This window comes from Callorhinus ursinus, unplaced genomic scaffold (genome assembly GCF_003265705.2).
Source record: "Callorhinus ursinus isolate GAN/ISIS: 27379988/994484 unplaced genomic scaffold, GSC_fseal_2.0 scaffold9, whole genome shotgun sequence".
Taxonomy (NCBI): Eukaryota; Metazoa; Chordata; class Mammalia; order Carnivora; family Otariidae; genus Callorhinus; species Callorhinus ursinus.
This window is the reverse complement of record NW_027397071.1, coordinates 7,403,343-7,420,392: the sequence shown is the minus strand read 5'-3', so window position 1 is coordinate 7,420,392 and position 17,050 is coordinate 7,403,343.

The window sequence follows — 17,050 nt, the reverse complement described above, 5'->3', positions numbered from 1 at the left end:
GTGCCTGTTGGCCATTTGGATGTCTTCTTTGGAGAAATTTGACCCCAGATCTGATCAATTCCATAGACTGCTCTTTACCCTTAGCTGCATTAACTTCTCTGTGTCCATGGTGCTCTCCAAACCAGTGGCCCTTGTGGACACTCAGCTTCTGGAGGTCACTGCATGTTAAATTTTTTTTTAGTTCAATTAGCCAACATACAGAACATCATTAGTTTCAGATGTAGAGTTCAGTAATTCATCAGTCGCACATAACACCCAGTGCTCATCACATCACGTGCCCTCCTTAATGCCTATCACCCAGTTACCCCATCCCCCCATCCACCTCCCCTCCGGCAAAACTCAGCTTCTGTATGGTAAATTTTGATTTGTATAACACCTGTGAAATAAAGTTTCTAATAGATATTACAGTGTTGTGATTTTTACTGAGGGCTTTGGGGTTAGACATTTCAGGTTTGAAAATTATTTTTTTACTCAGCAGCTACATGATCTTGGGCAAATCATTTTTCCTCCCTGGACCATAATCTCCTTATCTGCAGAATGAGGAAAGTAATCATTTCTATCTCGTAGAATTATTGTGAAGAAAAAATTATATAATAGATATAAACACTCTGCAATTTCTGACACATCACAAATGGTCATGGTGATGACACAGATTATGAGGAGGAGGTTGGGCCATGGGAGAGCTAAAGAAAAACAGGTGGGGGAAAGGGAAAGAAGGATGTCTAGAGATAGTGACTTTGTCTCCAAGAAACAGAACCAGTAGGAGATAGATAGATGATAGATAGATAGATAAGAGAGAGAGAGATTTTGAGGAGTTGGCTCATGTGATCATGGAAGCTGAGAAGTCCAAAATCTACAGGGTAGACCAGCAGGCTGGAGACCCAGGGACGAGTTTGATGTTGTAGCTAGAGTCTAAAGGCAGTCTGCTGATGGGATTCCCTCTTCCTTAGGAGAGGTCAGTCTTTTTCCTCTTAAGACCATCAGTTGATTAGATGAGACTCACCGCATTATGGAGGATAATCTGTTTTACCCACAGTCTAATCTTTAAGTGTTAATCTCATCTAAAAAGTATCTTCACTGAAACATCTAATCCAGTGTTTGACTAAATATCCAGGTCCCATGGCCTAGCCAAGTTGACACAGAGAATTCACTATCACATCTAACACTGGCTTTCCAATTTAAATGCACTCATTGTTCAACCAGAGCCTAGAGGCGGAGGACCACAGTCTTTCCCATTTAAGCAGAGATGAATACGTACTCCCAGCAACTTGACTTTAGAGCAGCCAGGGGTAGGAAAAAGGAGGGAGGAGGGACACAGGCTGGTCTTTAATGGCACAGTGACTGGTATTCTCAGGCCTCTTTCCTTCTCTCTCCCCGGTCTTCTAGCAGTGTCACCAAGCAAACAAATGAACCATGCAGGAGAAGGTAGTGGCCAGCTGAGTTGTAGGATGGAGGAGCTATGACAAATATTCTGGTCAACCTGTCACCAAATCATACAAGAGAGACCAGCCCTCTCCACCTCCCTCACTTACCTCCATCTGCCCCAGAAAGAATGATCTGGGTTTTATGCACAGCAGCCTCCTGGAGAAACGCCAAGTTATCCCTGGGGATAGTACTGAGATACAAAGAAATCTTTACAGGTTCAAATGATGGTCTCACTGTAACAAAATGAACCTTAAGGGAAATAAATGTGCAGTCCTTCATGGAGGTCCAAAACAAAACAACATAAAATAAAACATCTATCAGGAAGGATTCAAGGAAACCTTCCAGTTTAAAATTGCGCCTGACTAACATTTCCCAGTGAAGTCTTCATCAACTTGCCCACTAAAATACCCACAGAGGGGTGCCTGGGGGGCACAGTCAGTTGAGTGTCTGACTTTCAGTTTTGGCTAAGGTTGTGATCTCAGGGTCGTGAGATCAAGCCCCGAGTTGGGCTCCGAGCTAAGTGCAGAGTCTGCCTAAGACTCTCTCTTTCCCTCTTCCTCTGCCCTTCCCCCCTGCTCTCTCTAAAATAAATAAATAAATCTTTAAAATAAAATAAAATACCACAGAAACATAGATGAGGATGAAAATTCACAACATTGTAAACGAAGCCTCACGGATAACTAACTGAATGATGGGATCTGGAGAGAATTTCTGCTTTCTAAGAGACAAGCAGAATGGGAATGAGAAACCTTTCCTGGGTTTAATTTCATATCACATGGAGGCTTTTCCTTATGTGGCAGAGCCTGCTGGTGGTGCTCCTCACTTCTTCCTGGACCCACAGATAGACTGTATTTTACAGCCTTCCTTACGGTTGGGTGCACCCACATGCCTGAGTTCTGATCAGTGGAATATGGGCAGAGTGACGGGGCCACCTCCAGGACTGGCTCATAGAAACCTCCCAAGCACTATCCTCCGTGCTCTTTCTCCATCCTCTGATTGAATAGAGAGGGTCCCAAAGGCAAAGAGGAGGGTGGAGACACCATATGGGAGGAGCCCAGGTCCCTCTATGAGTAGGGGAACTAGCCTCTGCCTCACTTCCCAACACCAATACACATTGTCCTGGGATGTGGGCGAAACATGATTTTTTACTATGTTGAACTGATATTTTCGAGTTGTTTGTTATAGAATGTAGTCTACCCTGATACGCCTACAAAGTGGAGATGATCTAAACATTTTGGAAGACCTTGCTTTGCTCTAGGTGAGCAAGAGCACATGTCTGATAGGGAGCCCAAGGTACAAGAGAAAAGGAGCATCATCCAGAAGACAGCGAGAGGCAAGCTGGTGAACACATGCAGAGTTCTGAGGCCCAGATGCAGGGTGGGGAGGGCAAGGGGAAAGCAGATCAATTATTTTCCTATTAGTAATGTGATAAAACTATCAAGTGTATATTAAATCATTTGTGAAAGAAAACTAACGATTTACGATTCCATTTAATTTGTAATCATATAAGACTTAATGATCTTTTCAATGGGACAGAAAATTAAAACCTACCATTGCCATAGCCAAGTATCTGAGCCACAACCGTTTAGTCACTCTGCTTATACACCACTGAAAATGATACACTATAGGACCCAGAGGAAAATTTCCAGAAATGATCTGACATTTTGCACAAGATGTAAGAATACAATGCCTCTAGGAAACATCAACAGAACTCAGTACTTAGTGAAATAAACATGTAATAATATATTTAAAAAAGAGTTGAATGATATGTGGAAGAATTTGAAGGAAAGTAAAACTGTGTATTAGAAGAATCAGAGTTGGGACGCCTGGGTGGCTCAGTCCATTAAGCGTCTGCCTTCGGCTCAGGTCATGATCTCAGGGTCCTGGGATCGAGTCCCACATCAGGCTCCTTGCTCAGCGGGGAGTCTGCTTCTCCCTCTGCCTGTGCTCTCTCTCCTTTTGACAAATAAATAAAATAAAATAAATCTTAAAAAAGAAGAAGAAGAATTAGAGTCTATTTTGGAGGTAGTAAAAAAACGAGGATTTTTTTTTTCCTAGTAGAAAGTGGAATCAGTGATTAGAAGGACAAATTTGAGAAACTCCCAGAATTTAGAGGCAAGGGAAAAGAGATGATACCAAGAGGAAAAAAGATGGCCATGGCAGGCATGGTGAAATGAATAGGGGAAAGAGTAAGATTGTTAGAACTTTAGTCTTAAACAGGAGGCACCCAAAGATAAAGTTTCACTGTTGACTTAAAACATTCAGTGAGACACAAAAGTAAGAAGTTCAAAAAGTAAAAAATAAATAAATAAATAAATAAATAAATAAATAAAAGATAACTTTCAGAAATGTAAGCATATTCAATGTGGTACCTATGCTCTCAAACACTGGAGATGATTTTTTTAAAAAGCAAAGGGAAAAATAAAGAATAAAAACCAAAAGAGAGGAAAAGAAGTCATAAACAACCAAGGCATACATGGTGGGTGTTTGTTTTTCCTGACTGCTCAGCACCTGGCTGGGCTCTGGCTCCTGGGTTAAAAGTTAAGGTGTGGGATCCCTCTCTCCCTGACATCTGGCCAGCCTTGAATCTTGGGCTCAGCCCGTCCGATGCTCCCACCTATGGCTCTGACAGTTGAGGAGTGGCGCAAAGCACAGGTGCATTGAGAGATTCTATGGGGATGACAGCTATGGAGTCAGGAGTCCGGTGGGGCAAAGTGACCAGGAACAGTGCAGTTCGGGGGTGGCAGTTAGAAAGGTCCAGCTGCAGTGTCCTTGGCACCTCCCCGGGGCATGACCTCATGATCTCAGCTCTGTCTTGCCTTCCATAGTTCCTGCTTCTTCTCCAAGCCTGTTCCTCTATCTTCCCAGTCAGGACAATATGTACCTTTTCCGCTACGTGAGTTAGATTCTATTTCTGTTGCGTACAAACAGGAACCCAAGGGCTGTAGCATAAAACAAAACGATAGGTGTCATAAGAATAAAAAAACATAGATTTAAAAATCCCCTTCAATACACAAGAAAATCTCAAGTTGAATTTAAAATATTGAAACTTGGGGTGCCCGGGGGGCTTCGTCATTAAACTGCTGATGCTTGGTTTCGGCTGCGGTCATGATCTCAGGGTCAGCCTCTGCACTCAGCAGGGAATCGGCTTCAGGATTATCCCCCTCCCTCTGCCCCTCCCCCTGCTTGCTCACCTCTCTCACTTTCTCTCAAATAAGTAAGTAAATCTTCAAACTATTTAAACTCAAGAGAGATAACCTCAAACAAAATAGCTCAGAAAGATTAAAAGTAAAAGTGTTGGTGAAGCTACGCCAGGTAAGCGCAAATTTAAAAAAGCAAAGGTGGGATGTTAATATACATCAAAGCTGAATTTAAGAGAAAGGATTTAAGGGGCTTCAGAGGATAAGTTTATGTTTATTTTTAGTCACGCAAATTATTATCATGAGCATAAATTATCATAAAAATTAAATCAAGACAGAGATACACAGAATATAATGTGAAAGTGTTTCCTTCAATTCTCCCACTATTACTCCATTCCTGAGAGGTAAGTTCTTTTGTGTGCCTGGTGGTATATTTGTAGATCTTTTTCTTTTTTTTTAAGATTTTATTTATTTATCTTATTTTAGAGAGAAGGAACACGTGAGAGCAGGGGGAAGGGCAGAGGGAGAGAGAGAGAAAGAATCCCAAGTAGACTCCCCACTGAGTGCCAAGGCCCATCAGGGGTTGGGGGTGTGTGAGGGTGCGGGGCTCGATCTCAGGACCCTGAAATCACGACCTGAGCCAAAACCAGTCGATGGCTTAACCGACTGAGCTGCCCAGGTGCCCCTATTTATAGATCTTTATGCACATTTGTGCTCACATATTCACAGACATATGACTTGGGGATTTTGTTAAGTCATAGTGTGGCAGCCGAGGGGCATCTCTGAGAGCAGGTGACAGCCTCCAGCCACAGCACCTTCAGGTTGCTGCAGTGCCTGAGCCAAGGTCATGCTCTCCCCGGGCAGCGAGCAGCCGGTCACTCAGCACAGAGGGAATCCCTGGGCCTGGCCATTTCTGCCCAGCGTGGGACTCTTTTAAGAGCAACATGCACCAGATCTCCCAGTACACTGACTGAGACTCTGTCAGAGCTGCCCCGCGGTCTCAGGCTCCTCCCAGCCAGTCTTTGTCCCTCCTCCCCCTGTTTTATGGTGTCAGCTCCGCATCTGGGTTTGAAGAATTTTCCTGCTAACTTTAGGTTTCTGCTCCCTGTCTTTCATGAGCATACCTCCAATGAATCTCTTGCACTTCTAAGCCCAATGTGGCACCACCAAATGATGCAGTTGATTCCAGAAGTGGCCCAAGAAAACTGGGGCAGAGATGGGGCTCAGAGACTGGATCACTCTCTGCTCATCAGGAAGGGAGGACCCTGTTGGGTGGTACGCGGGGCCATGGGTAGTCCCTTGCACAAGTCAATGGTTTTATTGCTAAAAATTTCACAGTGGTGACTTGGGAAAACATTCTGGGGGAGGGAACATCCTGGCATTTAAAGAGTATGAGGAACAAAACTACAAGGACTATGGGTTTGGCCGGTTATTACAAAGTTGCATTGATGTCCTACAGTGCCATACTGAGCATCTGAGCAACTTACAACTAAGTTTGAGAACCCGGAACTTCTTTGGTAGAGGCCCTTAATTCTTACGGTGAGAAAATGGATACAACTCGGGATCTATAGTTAGAGTCATGGAGCTTTCACCAAGAATGATTTAATGGCTCAGTCAAGGGGATTCTGTTATGCTAAAGCTAAGGCCCTTGTTGGGAAAAGCTGGCACCGTGAAAAATGGGAAGGGGCATCTGGGTGGAGACCTGAGGGGACTGTGTCCTGAAGCCTCCCCTGGACCCTCAGAGCCTGCAGATGGCCCACCTTCCCTATTAAGAGCTGGGACTTCCACCACATGGAAAGATAGTGCAGAGGCCTCTCTCACACAAGGAAACAGAGCTACACTTCAGGAGCGGTCCCTACCTCCCCCTCGCTGCCATTCTGATAACTAGAGGTAAATCTCTCATGACCAAACTAGGGAAAAGCTGGACCTGAAAAGGGAGGAAAGAGATTGCATTCTGAAGGAGCTAGGAGAATTAGCTAACGTGTTCAGTCAGGAGCCCAGGAGGTACCCACAGGACTGAGTGTGTAAGTTGCACGCTCAAGGGGACATAGGACTTGATAAACCAGGGTCTGTTGACTTTGGGACACTCTCACAAAATTAAATTTAACACCCTGGTAAGGACTCCAAGAGATGGATGAACTCTCTACTAGGGTGGCTCTTAGAAGCTTAGAAAAAAGTGAAGGCCTATACTGAGCAAAGCTGAAATATGTAAATTGCTGTGGCAGTTGGGGCAAGGATAAAAAGTTTAGGGAAGTGAGGCCAGAAGACCCAGTTAAGGATTATGTGACTTAGGAGGCTCGGGCCATCGGGATGGCACTGGCAAGAGGGTGCCTGAATCACTCTAAAGTTCAGCTATGGCTCCCCTCTGCAGGCCAGGGCTAAAGGTAGCAGAGATGGTCATGGAGCTTGGCTGATGGGCAATGAGGATGATGCCCTCCAAGTGCACTCACTCCAAGCAATAGAAGTCAGGCGATAGCGTTTACCTACCAGAAGCCAGAAAGCTGCAATTACTGTAATGACTGGCAAAGTCAGGGTGACAGCCAAGGGATCCTGACCTGTGGAGAATTATGGAGATGGTTAACAGAACACAGTGTTCCTAGGAGCAAAATAGATGGGCTCTGCTTAATGTATGCAGTCAGAAGAAGGTAAGAATGTATTCTTAGGAGGAGGTCAGTTGCTCCAATAAAAAGTATGATCCCTTGCAGAGCCAATTTTCAGATCTGGAAATCATCTGATGATGGCTGGGTCCCCAGGATGAAGGAACCTGTATCAGTATGGCAAGTATATGCTGTAAAGACTCCCCAAAGGGATCCACATTTACTTGAGTATCTGCACACTGGAAAAAGAGAAATACCCATTTTGAGGACTATTGGACACTAGGTCCAAGTTAATATTGACACCCAGACTTACACCTTCATCGTGCCACTGTCAGAGGGGGGGCAGAGAGGAGCCAGGTAATAAATGCAACCTGATCAAAGTCAGCTTCTAGAAGTCCACTGGGTCTGTGGACCCAACTGGTGGTCATTTCCCTGCTCTCTAATGTATCATCGGATTGATGTAACCGGCAGTTGGAGTAAACACCACAGTGGGTCCGTGGCCCGTGGGGCAAAAGCTAACATCAGGGAGAGACCATGTGGAAGTCTCTGATTCTCCCCTTTTTGGCCAACATAGCAAATAAAAAATAGGAGATCATTCCTGGAGGGATGGCAAAGATTTAATGCTATCTTTAAAGGATGGAGGGGTGGGAAGTCCCTTTCATATCTCCATTTAATTCTCCAGCCTGACTCCAGTAGAAACTAGATGGACTCTGGAGAGTGACTATGGGCTCCCATTGGCTTAACCAAGCAGGAGTCCCAGCCCCAGCGGCTATATCAAACATAGCGTCTCAGGCACACAATGTGCCCCCCAGCCCCTGATTTGACAGATGCATTCTTTTCTGCCCCAACCAAGAGAGAGGATCAGAAAGAGTTCACGCTCACATGGAACAGATTATATCCATTTTCAGTTTTGCCCCTGGGCTATTTTACTCTACTACCTTCTGTCATAATCTAGTCTAAGGAGATCTGGAACATCCGGTCATCCCACAGGACATCACATCGATCCATTATGTGGATGACATCATGCTGACTAGTCTGTATGAGCAAGAAGCGGTGAGGACACAGGAGGCCTTGGTTAGTCATATGTGCTCCAGAGGATGGAAGATACACCCGAGGGAGATTCAGTAATATATTCACTCATGCTAAGAGTCGACATCCTACTTGATGGATTAGATAAAGCCCCACTGGGTTCCAGAAACAACATAAAATGTCCGATTACCATTACCACTATTATTTATTGCTGTTTTGAAAGGCTGAGCTGATTAAATAAGACATGATGTATAAATAATAATAAAAATAACTACAACTGTATGGTATGCTCACTACACTCCAGGCACTGCTTCTAGTACTTTTTGGTTTTTCACTTAATTCACACAATAACCCTGTGGTTGTTGGTAGCATTCGGGGTGGTACCATTATTATGCCCACTCTGCAGATAAGAGAACAGTCACGGAAAGGTTAAAAACTTGACCAAGGTAGGTAAAAGTAGTAAATATTGAAAAGCAAGAACATGATTATCACACTTTGCAGACGCCCTGATTGGCTTCCTAAAAAAGCCCTGCGAATTCACTGGAAACCATTAGAAAGTACTATTAATAACAAAGCATCCCCTCTCCAGCCCGCTCCGCTCCCTGAGTCTCTGGGACGCTGCAAGAGTCATCCGGCAAGGCAGATGTTTAATTTAGTCCTGGCAAGAGGGGACGGTGTCTGTCTTCCCCATTTACTCATCTTGATCTTTAATTGCCACCCGTCCTCCCCAAGCACTTGGGCTCATTTTTACTTTGCTCCCACTTGCAATCAAGGGTTGAGCCCCAAGGACATCTGGAGTCTTAAAACCCAGTAATGATACACAGAAACAAACACAAAGCAATAAAATTCTTTTAGAAATCTCTGACCAGAGCTGATGTGCATCTGTCAAGCCTTGAAAGCTTCAGTCATGAGGCTTTAATAGCAGTGGAGGGGAAGGCAGGGTGGGCCGAAGCGCATCCCTCTTGAAGACCCACACTCAGATTCCAGTATTGACTGTGGCTGCCCGGGGGGGGGGCGGTCGGCCCTGAATCACAGCGCCAGCATCTGTGAGTTCTCGGCAGCCTGCCTGGGAGGGACGCCTGCTGGGGCAGTCTAGAAAAGGCTCAAGGCGAACGGGAGCATCACCAGGACGCTGAACGCCTGGGGAGGCAGCTGCAGTGGGTAAGGCGAAGAAGGAATAAAGAAACAAGCAGTCACTAAAGCTGGCCCTATAAAGATAAAAACCACTATCCAAAGGATATTCGATCTTGTCCAGTAAAGTGGCCCCTGACCGTTCAGGAAACAGCGTGGCACGGTGGGAAAAAATATTGCAGCAAGTTCCAAAAAACTGTCACTCATGTCCTCGTGCAGCCACTACCAGCCGGGCTTCCTCTGGTGAGGCGTTTTATCATCTCTGAGTCTGCACGCGACCTCAGCTAGTGATGGGAGGCACTACATAAGGCTTAGAGTCAAGCCAGCTGAAAGAAACGTGAGGGGTCTATTTCCACGCCTTCCTTCCAATGCACTAACTTCTTCAAGTTCCCGGGCTTTCTTGGGGACATGAGGCCCCAGCAGCAGTCTGAGGTTTCAGACACTGTGCTATCTGAATCTTTGCTGTCGGATTTACCCTGTCTACTCTTTAGATGGGAGAACACCATCTAAACCACAGACTCCTAGAGGAGCAGATATTCCTCAGCATTCAATACAGTGGGTGTTCAAGGAAGGCATGTGAAGTCTCTAAAATGGACATGGCTGCTCCTTTCCTGTTTCCCACAGTGGCCGTGAGTATGAAAAAAAAAAAAATAGAGATGAAAGTACTGTGTGAACTGCAAAGTGTGTGCACAGGTGGGAGGCTTGTTATCATTACACTATTTCTCAAAACCACCTCCATTCCTCCCCTCTGAGCTGAGCCATCATCAGCAGGTGGGCACAACGGTGCCTTCCTCAGTGGTCCTTGTGAGGATTATGGGAGACAACGGGTGGTGAGCCTGCACAAGGCACTTGACCAATAAACATTAGGCAAGACCAGTGACAGCATACCAGGAGCTCAGCGCCCCATTGCCTCCTGCCCACGAACATTCCTTCTCGTTCCTCCACTCACCCAAAGGCATGTGCAGACAGAGCCACTCTGGTCCTGGAAACCTGTGTCCCACCACCACTTTTCCTTCCCTCTCCTTAACATCTTTCCATCTCCACACGTGTTTCCAACTTAAGAGGTGCTGCATGCTTTGCTGTAGGATTGTGTGAAGCTTATTCTCCTCGTTGGCAGGGTGGGAGGGGCCTTTGAGAAGAAATCAGGGTCACTTACCCATTTGTCAGGTGCCTGGGGAGTGTTTCATCAGGTCACGCCATGGCTGCACCTTCTACCTCTTTCCACCCCTTCCAAAACCATATATGAGTACCTTTCACACCCAGCCCATGAGCGGAAGAATCTAGACCCATGGGAGGCTGTCAACCACGCTTATCGGGGAAACTGAGGCAGAGTGAGGCAGTAAATAGCGAGGGAGTGGCTTGGTGATCAGGACACACTGCAGTGGTGGCAATGGGGGGCGGGGGGGGCACTAAAACACAGTCTGGGAGCCCCGTCAAGTAGGAATCCCAACCCAGAAACGGTTGCATTTCCAAGGAGCCTGGCTGGGCTTGGAGCTCTCCAGGTCCTGACCAGGAAGCCCCTGTCCACTGTCAGGTTTTGGGAGGTGGGTGGGAGTCCGGAGCAGAAGGCAGTCACAAGGGGCTGAGCTGAAACAGGAGGGAACAGGTGTAGGGAGGGCACAGTCTCCGACAGACAGCCCAGAGGGTGAGGAACAGGGCTGAAGGCTGACTATGGGCAGGGGCAGGGGAGCTATTCTCCACCAATCTGTCTTCACCTTAGAGCCAGTCTCTGAGGAGCCTGTGCCAGCCTGAAGGTACAAGGGTAGTGTTCCATATAATTCCCTTGCTTTTGGATGATCAACACATGGCTTTAACCTGGGCTCTCTTCTTTGCCTCGCTCTCTTGCAGACTCCGTTTCTGCCTGGCACCCTCCAAATAGAGCTGAGCATTCAAACTTTCTTGGCTAGGGGTCCTTGGGCCCTGAATTCTGGTTCCTCCAGGAGGGTGCTGGCCAGCTGTCCTCAGCACAGCCTCCTGTTCCTTGTTGACAGGGAACCAGGGGACACACAGGACGACAGCTGCCACCAGTGACAAAGCCAGAAGCAGCCCCAGACTGTAATCAAAAGCTCTGCCAGGAGAAAAAACTTGAGCTCAAAGCCTGCCTTGAAGATCCAAGGAGCCACCTCATAAATATTCTGTCCATGTGAGAGATTTCTGGCATCGTGGTTCCATAGAGGGACAGTTTATTTATGCTCAGTAGCCTTAAAAGATCTGAGCTACAGCCTCGATTGAACAGGTGTGAGGTTTTGTCTGTAGCCCAGCTTCTCTGTGAGCCTGGCGGGGGGCAGGTGTAGCCTTAGACTTCTGCCTTCAAGGGCCATATACCAGGTTTCTCTCCTTTGGCCCATTCATCCTTCCCACCCCCCTTGTCAGCCCTCCAGTATGTTCCTAACCTTGAGACCTAGCATGTGGCCAGTGCCTCGGGACTACCCAGAATTTCTAACAGGTGGTATTTCCTGTGCCAGTTGCGGGTTTATCTGAAATCTTACCAATAAAGATGAGTTCCAGTAGGATAAGGCAGAGGGTCTCCAGGAACACTTCTTGACAGAGATAAGCTCAGCGATTTGTCATTTATATCCTGGTAGAAATTCACCTCCTCTTTCCAAAACAATGCCTGAGCATTCCCAGGAAAGCCAGGGCCACAAATACATTTGGTCTAGGTGTTACAGACGCAGCAAAGCAGTGCGGCTACTGGTGGAAATGACAGGCTAGGACGTCAAGTTAGACTCGAATCCCAGTTGAGAGAGTTAGCCTCAATTTCCACCTCAAAACTCTTTCTATTCTAACTCTCAGGGAAATCATTAGGACTTAGCAGAAATGCTCTGAGAACACACACACACACACACACACGCACACACACACACACAAGTTTCAAGTATCATTTATTGCACGTTGACAATATACCAGGTCCTCGAAGAGTAGCTGGCAAGTCTCTGATAAGCAATATTTGATCTTCTCACTCCGGGTGACTTGAGTCTAGTCAGACAAATGATTGCATCAGTGTACTAAGTGATTCGGTGATGGATTATGCTCAGGAGTCTAGGAGAGCCCAGAAGGGCCCTCTAACCAGTCCTGGATGCAGGCTGTGGGACAAAGGAGCGGACCCCCTGTTCTGGAAGACTGAGAAGCATAGACAAGGAAAAGGGGGCAGGAAGAAGGGCAGGCATCTCTTCCACAAAGAATGGCATGAGCAAAAGTACAGCAGTGGAATATTAAGATATATGTTGGTAAATATGACTAAATAAGGATTTATAGAGCTTAAATTATGAAAAATGGGGTGTCGGGAAAAAAATTCAAGAAACACACAACAGCTAAACCAGGGAGGGCCTTTTCACTGTGTTTGGGAGCTTGGGGTTCATGTTTCAGGCAACCCGCCCCAGAAGGGTTTTAAACAGGTAAGTGATGTAGCCAATTAAATTACAGATCCTTCTGGCAGGGGTGTGGCAGGTGGATCAGAAGAAGAAGAAGAGTGCAGAGTGCTCTGCAAGTTGATGGGGATGGGATGCCGCATGTCTGGCCCCTTGGACTCATGGTTTAACCAGGGTGCTGATAAAGAGCTGTCACTACTTAGAAGGAATTACGGCTGCTTTGGCCCCACACCAGGCTGGGGGCCCCCGAAGTGACTACTGGCAGCATCTGTAGAGTTTTGTTCCAGGAGCTCTTCCAATGCCCAGATATCCTAGGCACAGAGGAACCCGCCGAGGGAAGTCCCTAGTGGGCTGTCACAGACGTTTCTCCTATGCCATCCTGGCCACCGTGTTTGTCAATGCATTTGATGAGACGCCAGACCTTTAGGTGGTGCAAAGCTGAATACGATAGATAATGTATCGTGTGCTACAATAAAGACTAAAAATATTCTGACAGGCTGCAACAATGGTTAAAACCAAGTAGATCAATTTAACCAGATAAATGTGAAAGCCTTGCTTTTAGATTTCTTCAAAATTAATTGTGTAAGGATAAGATTTGGTATATCCGGCTTGATGGAAGAAATATTTATTTGTTCATCGGATGCTTACTGAGAACTTTCTATATGTCAAACCCACAATTCCTTTCTTCTTCTGTCACTGTATATAGTACCTTTTGTAAAAATCAGGCCTACTTCATTCATCTTTGTATCCCAGAGCCCGGGGCAAAGTACAGAGAGAGACAAAGACTTCTTGAATGCCTACATGTGCCAGACATTTTCCATCCATTACCTGTTTCATTCTTACAGCAACCCTCCTGTATTTATTTTACAGATGGCAAAGCTAAGGTACAAAGACATTACCTGAATTGCCTGTGGTTTTGTTGCCAGTAGATTTCAAAGCCGACATTTGGACCCAGATCCAACTGGTTCCAAGGCTGATTCTCTTTCCACTCCACCACACTGGCTCCACACTTATATCAAATCCCAACATTGTGTGACCAGAACTGAACAAGACTGAGCCTCTCCTCAAGATCTGACAGTCTGGTAGGTTCAGTGAGCAAGACGTGGGGGTGGGGGCGGGGGCGGGAAGGTGGAGGAGACCATGAGACTTGACCACAAAGTCCACGTGTACCTCCAGTTAGGTAACTGCACAGAAGGTGGTGGTAGCTGAGGCGGCTCGGAGAGGATTATGGGAGCCGGAACACGGTCTGTAACTGCCCAGCTGTGCTCTGTGCTGCTCAGATTACATCCAGACCTTGGTCCAGCTCCAGCCAAGACAATTTTGGAATGGCGATTCCATCTAGAACAATTACCATCTAGAAATTATTCAGAAGAAGACACTCAGCATGGTAAGGGTCTAGAAAGCTTGTCATATGAAGAAGGATTGTCTTCAAATATTTGGAGATGAGATTGTACAGTTTTCCTGTTATGTATATAGACAATTATTGGTGTTCACATCATGTGATTTCTGAATGTTGGAAGGTTATGGAGCAGAAACGTAACACCCCCTGGGCTTCTTGCCATAGGTCAGGCACTTACATACATCTAATCTAGCTCTCTTGATAATCCTGCCCAGTCTCCTATTTTACAGATAAGGAAGAGTTTAAGAAATTGGCCCAGTGTCACAATCTGTAAATAGAAGAGCCAAGACTTGCACCAAGGTCTGTTTGTTGTTCTCATCCAGCATGCCCTTGTCTTTTCCTACACCTTCCCTGTGAGTGTGTTTGCTCATTCAGGGCACCTGCCATAGATGGGCATCCTGAAAACCATTTCCTTACATGAAGAAGAAGGCCCACAAATTCTGGAAGAATTCCTCTACTCATTGTGCCGGCTTCCAAATCCTGCCAACAAACTACAACCGTCAGTCCAGAATCCAGAACTGAGTTGGAGGCCTGCAGGCCCTTTGTACAAACATGTGTGTGTCCCACACCTTACCAAGACCCTTACCAGGGGGTGTCCCACCCTTTACCAAGACCGTCAAGGCCTGTTTATAATCTGTTCTCTGCTTACCTCTGCGCTCTCTCCTCTCAGTATACAACCCTCCCTTCCTCCACCTCCCTCCCTGCTCTCAACCAGACCACGGGCTGGCTTTCCCATCCAGGCTATACTACAAGTTGTTTCCTCTACCCAAAATCTGCTTACCATGCCCCTTTGCCTGCTTGATGCCTACTCATTCTTTGTATCTGAACGTGTGCGTCATCACCTCTGGGTGACCCTACATTGACTGGATTCACTGCCCATATAGACCTCGTGCCTTTCTCTACGCTGGCACTTTCCTCGCCCGCCGAGCTATTCTGTAAGCCTTTGAAGGTGCGGACAGGGCCATGCTCTTTTGCATCTCTAGAGCCTGGCCCCTTGCCTATTATTTCACGGGATCTTTCAGAGGGTCCCACGGAGAGGGGGCTTCGCCCACAGCAGAAACCTGCTCATTAAGGCGTTTTCATAGGCTCTGCCCCTTCTCTGTGTCACCCTCCTATCCCCTCACAGTGCTCCCTGGGAACACCCCCAATACACTCTCTCACACCCTTCCCCTCTAAAATAATCCCCTAAGAAGAAAACAGTAAAAAAGAACACGGGTAAGAGGCCCCCAATCAAACACTAATCGATTTCCCCAATCTCTTTTCCCAAACTTCCATGCAAGCGGAGCGTTGGTGGTATAGTGGTTAGCATAGCTGCCTTCCAAACTTCCATGCAGACAGCCACTCTCATTGCTGGCTGGCTGGTGACTTTAAGAATCTCTAAATATGTAAATACATTTTTATTAAGTCGTTAAGCTTGTAAGAAATAAGAAATTAATTAGCATTAGCATGCTGAATAACTTAGGTGTCAGTTAGGTAATATGGCTAATTGACATTTAATAAGTCTTGCTATCTAATTTACTATGAATTGCATTAAGTGTTAATTAATTGCTTAGTTATTCTATGCATAATTATTGTATGTTAATGTGCATTTAATAGCTTATTATTTGGGTGGTTGTCCTGATAGTAAACAAGTTACCTGTTAATTCTGGTTTCAACAGATTCAGCACACTCCTAAAGTCATTCTCTTAAACATAATCAATTAATGAATTAATTAATATAATTTAACATCACTGAAAAAAGAATCGTCGGTTTACTGTGCCACAGTCCCCTCGTTAAACTGGCAGAGCTTTCTGGGGTTTGTTGATCAGCCATCAGTGTCCATTACATACAATACCATCCTTACCAATGCCATTAAGCTATTTCCTGGCTCCGATAAACTGGCACATCTTACAGCGTATTATTATTGGCCCACTTATAAGTCTCAGAAGGCTCATTAACCAAGTAATGCAGCTGACATAAAAGCCAATGTGATTATTAGAAGCATGATGTCTAAAACGAGGGAGGTGATAGTCCTGTCCCGCTTTGTGCTTGTAGTATTTTGTCAATTCTGGGAGTGACAGATTTAGAGAGACATAACTCACATCATCTGAAAAATTGGTGAAGGAGTTGAGGATGTTTAGTCAGACTTAAGAGAAAACTCCAGGAACAACAGAATCTCTCTCTTCAAATATACAGTGAGGTTTGTGGAAGATAAATCAGTTTTTATCTTTTTAACTTATTGACTCAGTCAAGAGTACTAAGACTATAAGTGTGAAGTTAGAGGGAACAGATTTTGGACTCAGTCAGAGCTGTCTGAGGATGGAATGAGCTGCTTCTGGAGTAATGAGTTCCCTGTCCCTGGAGGAGTTCAAGCATAGTCCTGGCAATTTCTTGTGCAGAAGGAACTCGAGCTTCAGATGGGTGGCTGGAGGAGGTGACCTTTCTGATCCCTTCCAAGACTGAGATTTCATGATTGTTATGATAAATTGCTTGCTCAGCCATCTCCCTGGCCTGGAGATCGTCCTGAGCCCACATTATCTGGTTCACTTGGATTTAAGGAAGACCTCACGGGTGTAGCACCTTAAATTCAGTTCTGACTGGCAGCGTGGCTTTGAATGCCATCTCCCTGTGTTGGCAGGGAAAAGGCAGGTGGGAAGGACCATTTGGCTTGTTCGTTCCTGCTGGTTCGGCTGAGGCCAGACCACTGCTACCATTCAGGTGTCCTCCACCAACCCTCTGTTCGAGGCAGTGCTTAGGAGGGAGGGACTGGATGAGCCACTGGAGTCATTTATCTTTGACAGGATGGGACAGGAGAAAGGGCAGGCGCCTGGCAGGCAAATAAACTTAATGAAGTTTGTAATAGACTGCGGAAACATCAACCTCGTGATCACATCAGAAATAAGCCACAAGAAACTATTAATTACCACTCTCTCGCTAGTTCCCTCCTTCCTGTTCCTTCTTTACAGTGGCTGTGGTGGTCGT